Source organism: Uranotaenia lowii, chromosome 1 (genome assembly GCF_029784155.1).
Source record: "Uranotaenia lowii strain MFRU-FL chromosome 1, ASM2978415v1, whole genome shotgun sequence".
Lineage (NCBI taxonomy): Eukaryota > Metazoa > Arthropoda > Insecta > Diptera > Culicidae > Uranotaenia > Uranotaenia lowii.
The window spans coordinates 111,946,773-111,958,413 of NC_073691.1; positions in this window are offsets into that span (position 1 = coordinate 111,946,773).

The following is an 11,641-nucleotide window of genomic DNA, read 5'->3' on the forward strand; positions in this document are numbered from 1 at the left end:
GGATCTCCCGTGAAGGAAGCGATTGATTCCGCATTTTGTTTGTTTCGATGTAAACGTTGCATGATGATGGCCTCTTCCACTGGAAAGCGGGTGGTGATGCAAGGAACGCTTCTTGCGGAAGTCTGATGCTGCATTTGGTGCTGCTGTTGCCGCTAATGTCTCGACCGACAAATTCCCCTTCCGGACCATCAAACGGTGCACCTCAGGATTTTAGGGTTATTTATTACTGAAAAAATAATTGGAACAGTTAAAAAATAGTTTATGTAAAACAATACTGCTTGAAACTTACATATTAGCTGGGGATTTTCTAAATTAAACAGAGATTCCGCCGTTTGCGCTTAGCAAAACCAAAATACGCGCCATTTTTATTTGCTTTGTTGGCAGCGAAGACACACTCTGATACATTCTGAGTTTTGTTTTAAGGATTATTACTGGTATCTTTCAAAAATATTTTCGTATCATTTCAAGCAAGGACACATAAAAAAAGGAAAATTTATTCAAAAGTTATAAGATTTTAGAACGATTACTAGAATAGTCACTATTCATGTAATCAGAACAGAATAATTTCAACGATAAGGTGTATGATATTTGATTATGCGGGAAGTTTACAAGTTTCACCAAACTGAGCATGCCTCATCTATGAAACAACAGGATTGTTGATTTTGTTTGGTTCCGGCACGAATTTTTATCATAAACAATTACAAATCTTTAAAAAAAGTTTTTTTTGTCGAAAAGTAAAAGATGCTGCAAAAATGCTGTAGTGAAATTTCTATTTGCCTGACCTAGGTTCCCTTAACCTTATGTAGTACCAAAGAAGGCTATCGTTACTCAATAAAATTAAAATTACAATGGGCGAAGGAAGCGAAAAATAATTCTTTCTCTCCTTAAGAAAAACCCTTTAGAACTGTCAAAAGTTGGGTGAAATTATAGTTGCATCCCACTTGCACTAATACAAAACCATCACCGAAATTCGTCACCGCTTCCATCGCTTATCAAGTTTTGAAGCTCTTCCCAAGACAGTTTCTATGAAGACAGTCTCTTTTTCTCAAACCGTACCCACGCATCCCTTATTCATATCTATGTTTACAAACTTTAGCATCGATTTGGTTTCCGCTAGCTGCATCTGAAAAAGTTATGATCTCATCTTTGTTGGTATCGTCATCGAGATCGTTTGAATGCGCAAACTTCCACCATTGACTGTTTGTATGTGTTCTTTCAAAGTCGCAATCAGTTTAACAAACTCTGTGTGTGCCAAGTTTAATAAGTATATCGAATAGCTGCTCTCGGTTCAAGTTAAAATGAGTCATTTCATTTAGAGCTTTTAAAAATTTACACCAATAAACTTTGATTGCTAGATGGGGAAAATAAATTATACAAAACTGAAGAAGGTCACAGTTCTCTTAAGCGATCGGATAACGTCGCTTTCATTATAATTTTATAAGTTTAAAGTGAATTGAGTGTTAACAACATTGTTAGAAATTGCTTTTTTAGTTAGTAATTATATTTTAAAATTGATCTTTTAAAAAAATGTATTGTTTATTTATGTTAGATTTTATGTGGTTTTATTACTTTAAATAAGTTTTCCCGTGTTGTCCTTGCTTATTTGCAGCATTGTAATTTGTTTTTTTTTTATTATTATTATTATTATCACGCTCCTAATTGACAGCATCCCAGTCTTCGCCCACAGTTTCATCTCCGTATTCATTAGAGTAAGTTCACTGGTGTCGGAAAAAAGTGGTAGAAAAATTGTCACTTTTAGCACTATTTGAAAATTTTGCCATGCAAAAACATTTTCAAGATCTGCGGCCTTCAAGTTTTTTAACAAAATGTGTTGTATAGTTTCGCACGCTGTGATGCAAAAATAGCAATATTTCTATCACGTACGACTGAAATAGAAACAGTGCTGTAAAAAAAATACAACGCCCAAATAACTCGAAAATATTTTTGCATGGGAAAAATTTCAAAATGTCAAAATTTCTACCACTTTTTCCCAACACCAGTGAACTTGCTCTTATAATATAAATGTATGGTAATTTCGTCCCCTTCTGTATATATGTACATATGTCGGTAATCCACCATGGGTGTACGGATTCACCGCAGTTTCTGCTTAAGTATTTTATTTTGATCTGAACATTAGATGTGATAATGAAGTTATTTGTACTGAATGTAGAAAGTGGAAAACAACATTGATAAAGTTATTACTAGTGAGTGTTGTTCCATCTACGTTGTAAAAATCTAATTGGCAGTGCTGTACGAAAAATTAAAGCTTAGCAATATTTTTGTGGCCAAACTGAATATCTATTTATTCTAAAATGATCATGGAGGATCTGAGACAGTTATAGAAAATATCAACATGAAAATTGAGGAAACACGTTTTTAACGTAGTTTTTAAGGGTGTACTTCGGATATGAGATCAGTTACTTCAGCGATAGAGGCGTAACAGGAATGTTTATCTTCGAAATTTGAAGAAATCCAGAAAGATTTCAAAGATTTAAAATCCCGGAATGATGCTCTCGAAGAAAACGTATCTGGTTTAAAATCAAAATATTCAATTTTGACTGGATAATGCATCAAATCCGGTAAAAATGATTTCACATTCGAAAACTTATAGTAAAAGTGAAAAACGACAAAGAATCTATGAAACTAAACAATTCCAATAAAGAAACGCTGCGAAAAAATCTGAAGGTTCTAATTTGCACACTCATCGTTTTCCGTCAGTAGCAAAATAATCGGCAGAGAATTGACATATTTTGAAACAAAAGAATAGTTATCAGAAAATTTACGAGATTTGATGAATAGCCCGAAGTCTAGCTAACCAACTTCTATCGATGGTGAAAAATGTTTCTCAATTGTTTTAAATTTTTGCAGCAAGAATCAGTCAAGTTTGTCAGTTAAAGGACTTAGTTTTTGGGGTCTAGGGTTTTATAATTGCCAATTGAATTTTTGAGGCATTAAATAGTTTGAAATGTTTTGCAATTTAAAAATACCATAAAGATAAAGTTTCTTATGCAGAAGAGTGTAAAAATCATTTTTTTAATTTTTCCGCAATCCCGGAAATTCTCCGGAAAAGGATCCCGATTTCCGGGAACGCTAAAATGACCGGCAAATGAACGCTCTACACAGAATTTTTTTTTCTGGAAACCAGCAAAATTTTGCTGGTTTTTGTCCCGTTGACTTTCCAGCAAATTTTTCAGCAATATGAATTGCTGGAAAAATCAGCAAACATTAGTGCAGGATTCCTGCAGCTGGAAATCAGCAATCCGGATTGCTGGAAACCAGCTATTTCTTCCAACTCATTCGGGTGTATTAGGTATCAAATTTATATATCAATTCGAAATTAAATATTGCATACTGGCTGTGCATATGATAAGTAATATTATTTATTTTTTATTATTATTATATGTTTTTATTTATCCAATAAATATTCACCCTTGACTTGAAGGCTGGTTGCTAGTACAGAGGAAAATAAGAATAATTATATTCATCTAATCAATGTTCATGAAATAAAGTTTCGACCTTGGTCCAGCGTACGAAAACAAACAGACTTTAATTTGACAACTCTATTGCTGATTTTCCAGCAAACTAGATCAATTGCTGAAAAATCCAGTAATTTGAAAACCGATGACAAGGCACAACCGAATCCTGAAGAATTCAGCAATTAGAAAACCAATTGCTGGTTTCCAGCAAACCTTTTTATTGCTGAACGTTTCCAGCATTTTTTTTTGCTGGAAATCGACGCAAAAATCTAAGTTGAGTGTCATTCTAAAAATAGTGAAATAAAACAAAATAAATACCATAAACTGAACACAACTATATTTAACAAAATCATTTTATCAAATAGAGCCAAAAACGGATGGTGTTAAACATTCAAACATATATATTCTTTGAGGTAATAGACTTTGGTTGTAAAATTTAACATACTCAAAGATCTTTTTTCATCATTTTCTAATGTCTCCAATATTAAAATACATATTTATTTCAATACGTCAATCGTTATAGCATAAAATGAACTTCATACACGGAAAAAAAATTGCGTTGCTATTCCAAAGACGTTGTCATGATAATTTTACTATTTCTGTGTTATAGTATTTTCAACCACGCAAATTATAACATCAATTTTGTAAAAATGCACATGAAACATTTTTGAAATCACTATATTTCTGGTAATTTTCGATAACTGTCAATGTTTGTTGTCGAAAATACTATGGTCATGATAATTTCATCATAATTTCTATTACAACTAGCGTCCGCATAGTAATTAAGACATTGTGGCACCAATTCATATCAACAAAATACTACGCACATGGTACAAAACATATTTGACTCAAAAATATCAGTGCGTATGATAATTTTACTATGGCAAACATTCTTGTTGTTTATAGGGGAGAGTGGGGTATCGTGGGCCATGGGGAAACGTGGGCCACTTTTAATATCTATGATGTGTGTTGAAATAAAAATATCAAACCAACTGTCATCGTCGGCGCTTTGCGTGAGCATATATTCCTATATGTTGTTGACTGAAATACGCATCATATGTTTCTTTTATTTGTCAAGCTAAAAAAAGTTAGAAAAATTAACTTACATAAATAAAAAAATACGCTCTTATTTCATCGATGGGGAACCTAAAGTGCATAACAAAAATATGCTCATACGCTTATGATCCTAGTTTTGACATGATCTTTCACGTGGAAAAGGATTTTTTGATAAAACATCAATAAGTCACACAAACGCAACCGATTTGAAAATCATAGCTTGTGGGGAATCGTGGGCCACACATCTTGAATCACCTATATTTTTATGTTTTTAAACACATTCAGAACTTAAAATACGTTTAACCTATCTGCAAAGTTTTCTTATGCCAAATGAAGAGTTATGAAAAATATTTTGTCCATCCTATCTAAGAAATTTTGTCAAAACGTTCGCGAGCCAGGTTTTGGAATCTATGCGATCACACACAGCTTTCTTTTTTATTTCATCATCTGAAATTGCTTTAAAATAATGAAATGAATTAGGAAATCACAGTTTTGGGGCAATTTATAAACTTAGCATGTTATTTGGTCAATTTGGATTTGGTGGCCCACGATTCCCCACCATTTTTCAAAATCAAAAAAATATTGCTTTTTTTTCAAACAGTCAGAATTGGGGGAAAATAACTTATTAAAAACTTAAAAAAAACTTTATGATACCTTGAAAATGTAGAAAACCATACCATTTTTTATTTTCATTTTATCTTTTATAATAATGATATTCAGGTATCAGAAAAGGGGTAGGCTTGATAGCGGCACGTTATCCAAACAAACGGGAAAATTGTGCCTAGCCTTTTTTTTACAGATTTCATCACATACCTGAGAAACCTGAAACCATAAAAGGATTAGAAAAAAAAATAAATATTTAGGGCATAAAGCCGATCCACGTAGGAATTTTGAAGCTTTGAAGCTTATAACCACGTTGGGTGAAAAATGACAGATTGTTATTTTAGTTTCAATTCTTAGAATGAGATACACTTATATCAGGATAGGCGGGAGTACATAAAAGCTTTCTAGCAGTCGAAAAACAGGCATATATGAGCTAAAAGAATCATACATTATTGATTCACAGCTACAAAATTCAGGAGATTTGAGTTTACAATGATCAGAAAATGTTCTAACCAGGATGCTACAATGAGGGCAAATAAACGATTTTATAATGGCAAAGTTGGCATTTAGCCTGTCCACATAGGGATTTTTAAGCAATGAAACTTTTTCAATCAAAATATTGGAAATAGAGACTTTTTTTTAACTTCCTTTGTAAATTCTGACATACATTAAAAAAAAAAATGAAGTCGGGCAAAAGAGGGACATGTACACACTAAGTGGAAGGTAAATATAGGTACAATAGTACCTCTGAATCATAGCTTAACCATACAGGAGATTCAGAACACAAAGTCTTGATTTTATATATTTTTATTTAACTGACCAGTTAGCGCTCTGGTTAGACGACTACAATGAGCTTCTGTGACGCCAAATTTGAAACAAGCGATATTAACACTGCACGAAGCTGTAGCAGTGGATTCCAGAACCAGGATTGACGTATGATACGAAATATCAGAGTACGATATTAAAGGAGCTTTGACTCTTCTTCACACTATAACCATTCTAAAGCTAAGGGAATATGTGTCAATACGAGAGAAGTGACATATATTAGGTGAAACAGATATGACTGTCGACATGCGATACAAATTTTGATCAAAAACTTGATTTAATAGGGAATATTGAGGCCTTTTGGCAACCTAAAAGAAATATTTTTTTTTGAATTTTTTTCCACGGAATCGATATTTGTACGGCTTCAATGATTGAATAACCATGACGCAATTTTAAAAATTAAATATCTTTATATGAACGGACATTTACCTCCACAAAATTCTGTTACCAATCCAAAGATAGAAGGGACTGAATACTTGTCCATTATGAGGAAAATACACTAATTTTGCGCTTGACGTAACAGATATAACTGATGTAATTTAGATCATATTCTTCTATGATTTCAGAAGCAATGGGACCGTAAGCGATGCGTTTGCGATTTACATTTGAACACTTGTGAAGAGATTTTATTGAACGGAGTTACTAGGAGAGCAAAGAGATTTGTTAAATGAAAAATCATATTCCAAATTGGTAAAACGAGAAAATATGGAAGAATACAGCTTGTGCAAATGCATGTACTACATATGCACTATTGGCATACCCTTCTCGAGAGAAAATACGTACAAAGTCAAAAAATACTAGCAAGAATTTAAAACTGATTCAGATTCAAAACATTTCCTTCCAATGTTTTGAACTTGAAAAACTTCTGAACTCTACATGCAATAATTGACCTTGACCTATTTTCTCCCCCGCCCAGATACAGCCTCATTGATTTCCAATAGACAGAAATATGAGATAAACGTATCTGGGAAGTACTGGATAAGTCGCCTCGTACGACATGGACCAGTATCCCAGTGGCAGTATTCTTTAGGCCGCTGCCACACAGCGACATGTGGCATGTTATTTGGTCAATTTGGATTTGGTGGCCCACGATTCCCCACCATTTTTCAAAATCCAAAAAATATTGCTTTTTTTTTCAAACAGTCAGAATTTGGGGAAAATAACTTATTAAAAATTTAAAAAAAAACTTTATGATACCTTGAAAATGTAGAAAACCATACCATTTTTTATTTTCATTTTATCTTTTATAATAATGAAGTTATGGAACAACGAAAAAAAGTGGCCCATGATTCCCCACTCTCCTATACTAATTAAGGATCATCAATCATCAAACCCATTATGTAAACAAACAAATTTTGAGCTGCTTTCAAGTTTCATAGCTTTGAAAAACCTTCTAGAGCATCGGGAGAACACACTAACATTAGCCGACATGTGTCGGAAGTGTGAATTTTAATGTTTTAAATAATGTCATAATGCATGCATGCAAATAAATAAACAAACATACATAGTAATTTTACTATTTGAATCAAGCTCCTCGCGCATACTAATCTTTATCATTACACATGCTAGTTTCATCATAAAACATATCAATTTTACTAGGCACGAAGTAAAACAATGCATCATTTCATTGACAATTTTACTAAAACGCAGTCGAATTTACTATGCGCAGCCAAATTGAGCACATGGTGAAATAGCTATGCGTAAGGTATTATAAACAACAAAACATATTTGACTCAAAAATATGGTTGCCTGTTGTTCATTTAAACCACGGATTTTGTATTTTTACTATGCTTTTTTTGTGTGTAATAACATTTTCAAAGCAATGATAAACTCTCAGATTTTTTTCTGAAATGTTTTTGTTATGGGTTCAATTGATCCCTATAGTTCAAAACCGCTTTTTTTTCTTAAAAGGTCGAAATCATTGCTTAGCACGAAATTACTAATAACTTTTTAAACTTGTTTTTATTTAATAACTACACACTGCCAAAAAAATCTGTGAAATTACATCACATATGATGTAAATAAAAAAAAGCATCATATATGACGGAATTTTCCGTGCAAGTTGGATATTACACGCCTGTAAAATTTGCCGACGTGTAATTTAAAAGTGATGTAATGTTTACACTTCCAATTGGAAATTTTTGTTTACTTTTTACTAATATGATTCAAAGAAGATCTCTCAATAAAAAAAAACAATCTTTTTGTACACACCAGATTACATTTATTTTAAACCACTTTTGCCACTTTTTTTGATCTGCCACTTTTGCCAACCATGGCTACGATCGTCACCATTTCTATCTGGCAGAGCCTTTCCCGGAACGTACTTTGCGAATCTGTTAGAATTAAAACAAATTGTTTGAAGCATATTTAGCTTTATCTAACCACTTATTCTAAAAACTTACCATTCCACAATGAACGCACAATCAAACAACACGGCAGCGCAAACACCCGACAGGTCAAAAAACTTACGACTTGCTTTAGTGTTTGTATTTTTTTTTCATTTTAAGTGCTGTCAAGGATTCAATCATATCTAATTTACAATAGAAAATCGTGTTCCGTGTCATGTAAGATTCAATTCTTCAATCTTCAGAGTTGTTAAGGATTCAGTTTTTGCAATTTTCTGTGACATGTAATTTTCTGTGATCGCACTACGAAACAATCTTTAAAATTACATCACATATGATGTAAATAGAAAGAAGCATCATAAGTGACGGAAATTTACAGTATGAAATCGCGTTCTATGTCATGTAATATTAAGGGTTTTCAATTTCAGTGCTTTTAAGGATTCAGATTTTTTTTCTGTGTACCAAAAAAATCTGTGAAATTACATCACATATGATGTAAATAAAAAAAAGCATCATATATGACGGAATTTTCCGTGCAAGTTGGATATTACACGCCTGTAAAATTTGCCGACGTGTAATTTAAAAGTGATGTAATGTTTACACTTCCAATTGGAAATTTTTGTTTACTTTTTACTAATATGATTCAAAGAAGATCTCTCAATAAAAAAAAACAATCTTTTTGTACACACCAGATTACATTTATTTTAAACCACTTTTGCCACTTTTTTTGATCTGCCACTTTTGCCAACCATGGCTACGATCGTCACCATTTCTATCTGGCAGAGCCTTTCCCGGAACGTACTTTGCGAATCTGTTAGAATTAAAACAAATTGTTTGAAGCATATTTAGCTTTATCTAACCACTTATTCTAAAAACTTACCATTCCACAATGAACGCACAATCAAACAACACGGCAGCGCAAACACCCGACAGGTCAAAAAACTTACGACTTGCTTTAGTGTTTGTATTTTTTTTTCATTTTAAGTGCTGTCAAGGATTCAATCATATCTAATTTACAATAGAAAATCGTGTTCCGTGTCATGTAAGATTCAATTCTTCAATCTTCAGAGTTGTTAAGGATTCAGTTTTTGCAATTTTCTGTGACATGTAATTTTCTGTGATCGCACTACGAAACAATCTTTAAAATTACATCACATATGATGTAAATAGAAAGAAGCATCATAAGTGACGGAAATTTACAGTATGAAATCGCGTTCTATGTCATGTAATATTAAGGGTTTTCAATTTCAGTGCTTTTAAGGATTCAGATTTTTTTTCTGTGTACCAAAAAAATCTGTGAAATTACATCACATATGATGTAAATAAAAAAAAGCATCATATATGACGGAATTTTCCGTGCAAGTTGGATATTACACGCCTGTAAAATTTGCCGACGTGTAATTTAAAAGTGATGTAATGTTTACACTTCCAATTGGAAATTTTTGTTTACTTTTTACTAATATGATTCAAAGAAGATCTCTCAATAAAAAAAAACAATCTTTTTGTACACACCAGATTACATTTATTTTAAACCACTTTTGCCACTTTTTTTGATCTGCCACTTTTGCCAACCATGGCTACGATCGTCACCATTTCTATCTGGCAGAGCCTTTCCCGGAACGTACTTTGCGAATCTGTTAGAATTAAAACAAATTGTTTGAAGCATATTTAGCTTTATCTAACCACTTATTCTAAAAACTTACCATTCCACAATGAACGCACAATCAAACAACACGGCAGCGCAAACACCCGACAGGTCAAAAAACTTACGACTTGCTTTAGTGTTTGTATTTTTTTTTCATTTTAAGTGCTGTCAAGGATTCAATCATATCTAATTTACAATAGAAAATCGTGTTCCGTGTCATGTAAGATTCAATTCTTCAATCTTCAGAGTTGTTAAGGATTCAGTTTTTGCAATTTTCTGTGACATGTAATTTTCTGTGATCGCACTACGAAACAATCTTTAAAATTACATCACATATGATGTAAATAGAAAGAAGCATCATAAGTGACGGAAATTTACAGTATGAAATCGCGTTCTATGTCATGTAATATTAAGGGTTTTCAATTTCAGTGCTTTTAAGGATTCAGATTTTTTTTCTGTGTAGCTAATCCCGTACGAACTTTGTTCGGTGACTAGTTTATACCTATAATTTTCTACCTAACATTACACGAATAAAAAAAAATAAAACAAATAATGTTTGTAACTGTATAATCATCCATTGTCAGTACTCGTTAATAGTTTTCGTAAGAAATCGTAACTTTAGAGAAGACACAAATGCCACAAGGATGGTAAAGTGTCATTAATGAAACCTTAAAAAAAGTAACTTTAGAAAAGTGGTCGTTATCCTAAAGGGTGAGCTAAATTTTTTTTAATGAAACCTCTAGAAACAAAATATGAAATTTGCTTTCATCGATGGTTAATTATTTTGAATTTGTTTAAAAGTTTGGTACACACAACGAAAAAAATCTGTAAAATCACATCACATGTGATGTAAATAAAAAGAAGCATCATATATGACGGAGTTTTCAGTGCTAGTTGGAAATTACACGCCAGTGAAATGTTGCAACGTGTAAAATAAAAAATGATGTAAAATATGGCAACATGTAAAATAAAAATGATGTAAATTATAAAACCACTGAATATTGGAGGAAAAACTTTCCAATTGGAATCTGTTTTGTTTTATTTATTGGTATTTATGATTCAATAATGGAATTATCTCATGTCATAATAAAAATAAAACCTTTTTGTTATTAATTTAGTTTATTTCATTTGGTGACAATGATTTTTTTAATCTCACAATTTTTTATATTAGGAGTCACATTCACACTTATATTTTTTCTCGAAGACCGGATCCAAAGTTGAATAACTTGGAGCTGCTTCCAACACCGCTTCCTGCTTCACGAAGATCTCTGGGAACTTTAATCGCGGGAAAACTGCTTAAAAAATACTTTTTGGTGCACGACTTTGACTTGACACTTTGTTTAAATTTGTCTGATCCTATTAAATTGAAATTCAATGTCCTCATCACATTCCATGTCGTGTAATTTTAAGAAATTTCTATTTCCATTACATCACATATGATGTAACGAAAACGAAGCATCACATATGATGGGATTTTCAGTGCGAGTTGAATATTCCACGTCTGTAAACTTCAAAAGACGTGTAAAATTTAAAGACATGTAAAATATTAAAGACGTGTAATATTTAATTCGCACTGAAAATTCCGTCGTATGTGATGCTTCTTTCTATTTACATCATATGTGATGTAAATTTACATCAAATAATCGCGTTCCGTGTCAAGTAATATTTGTGTCATATGAATTCAGTGCTGT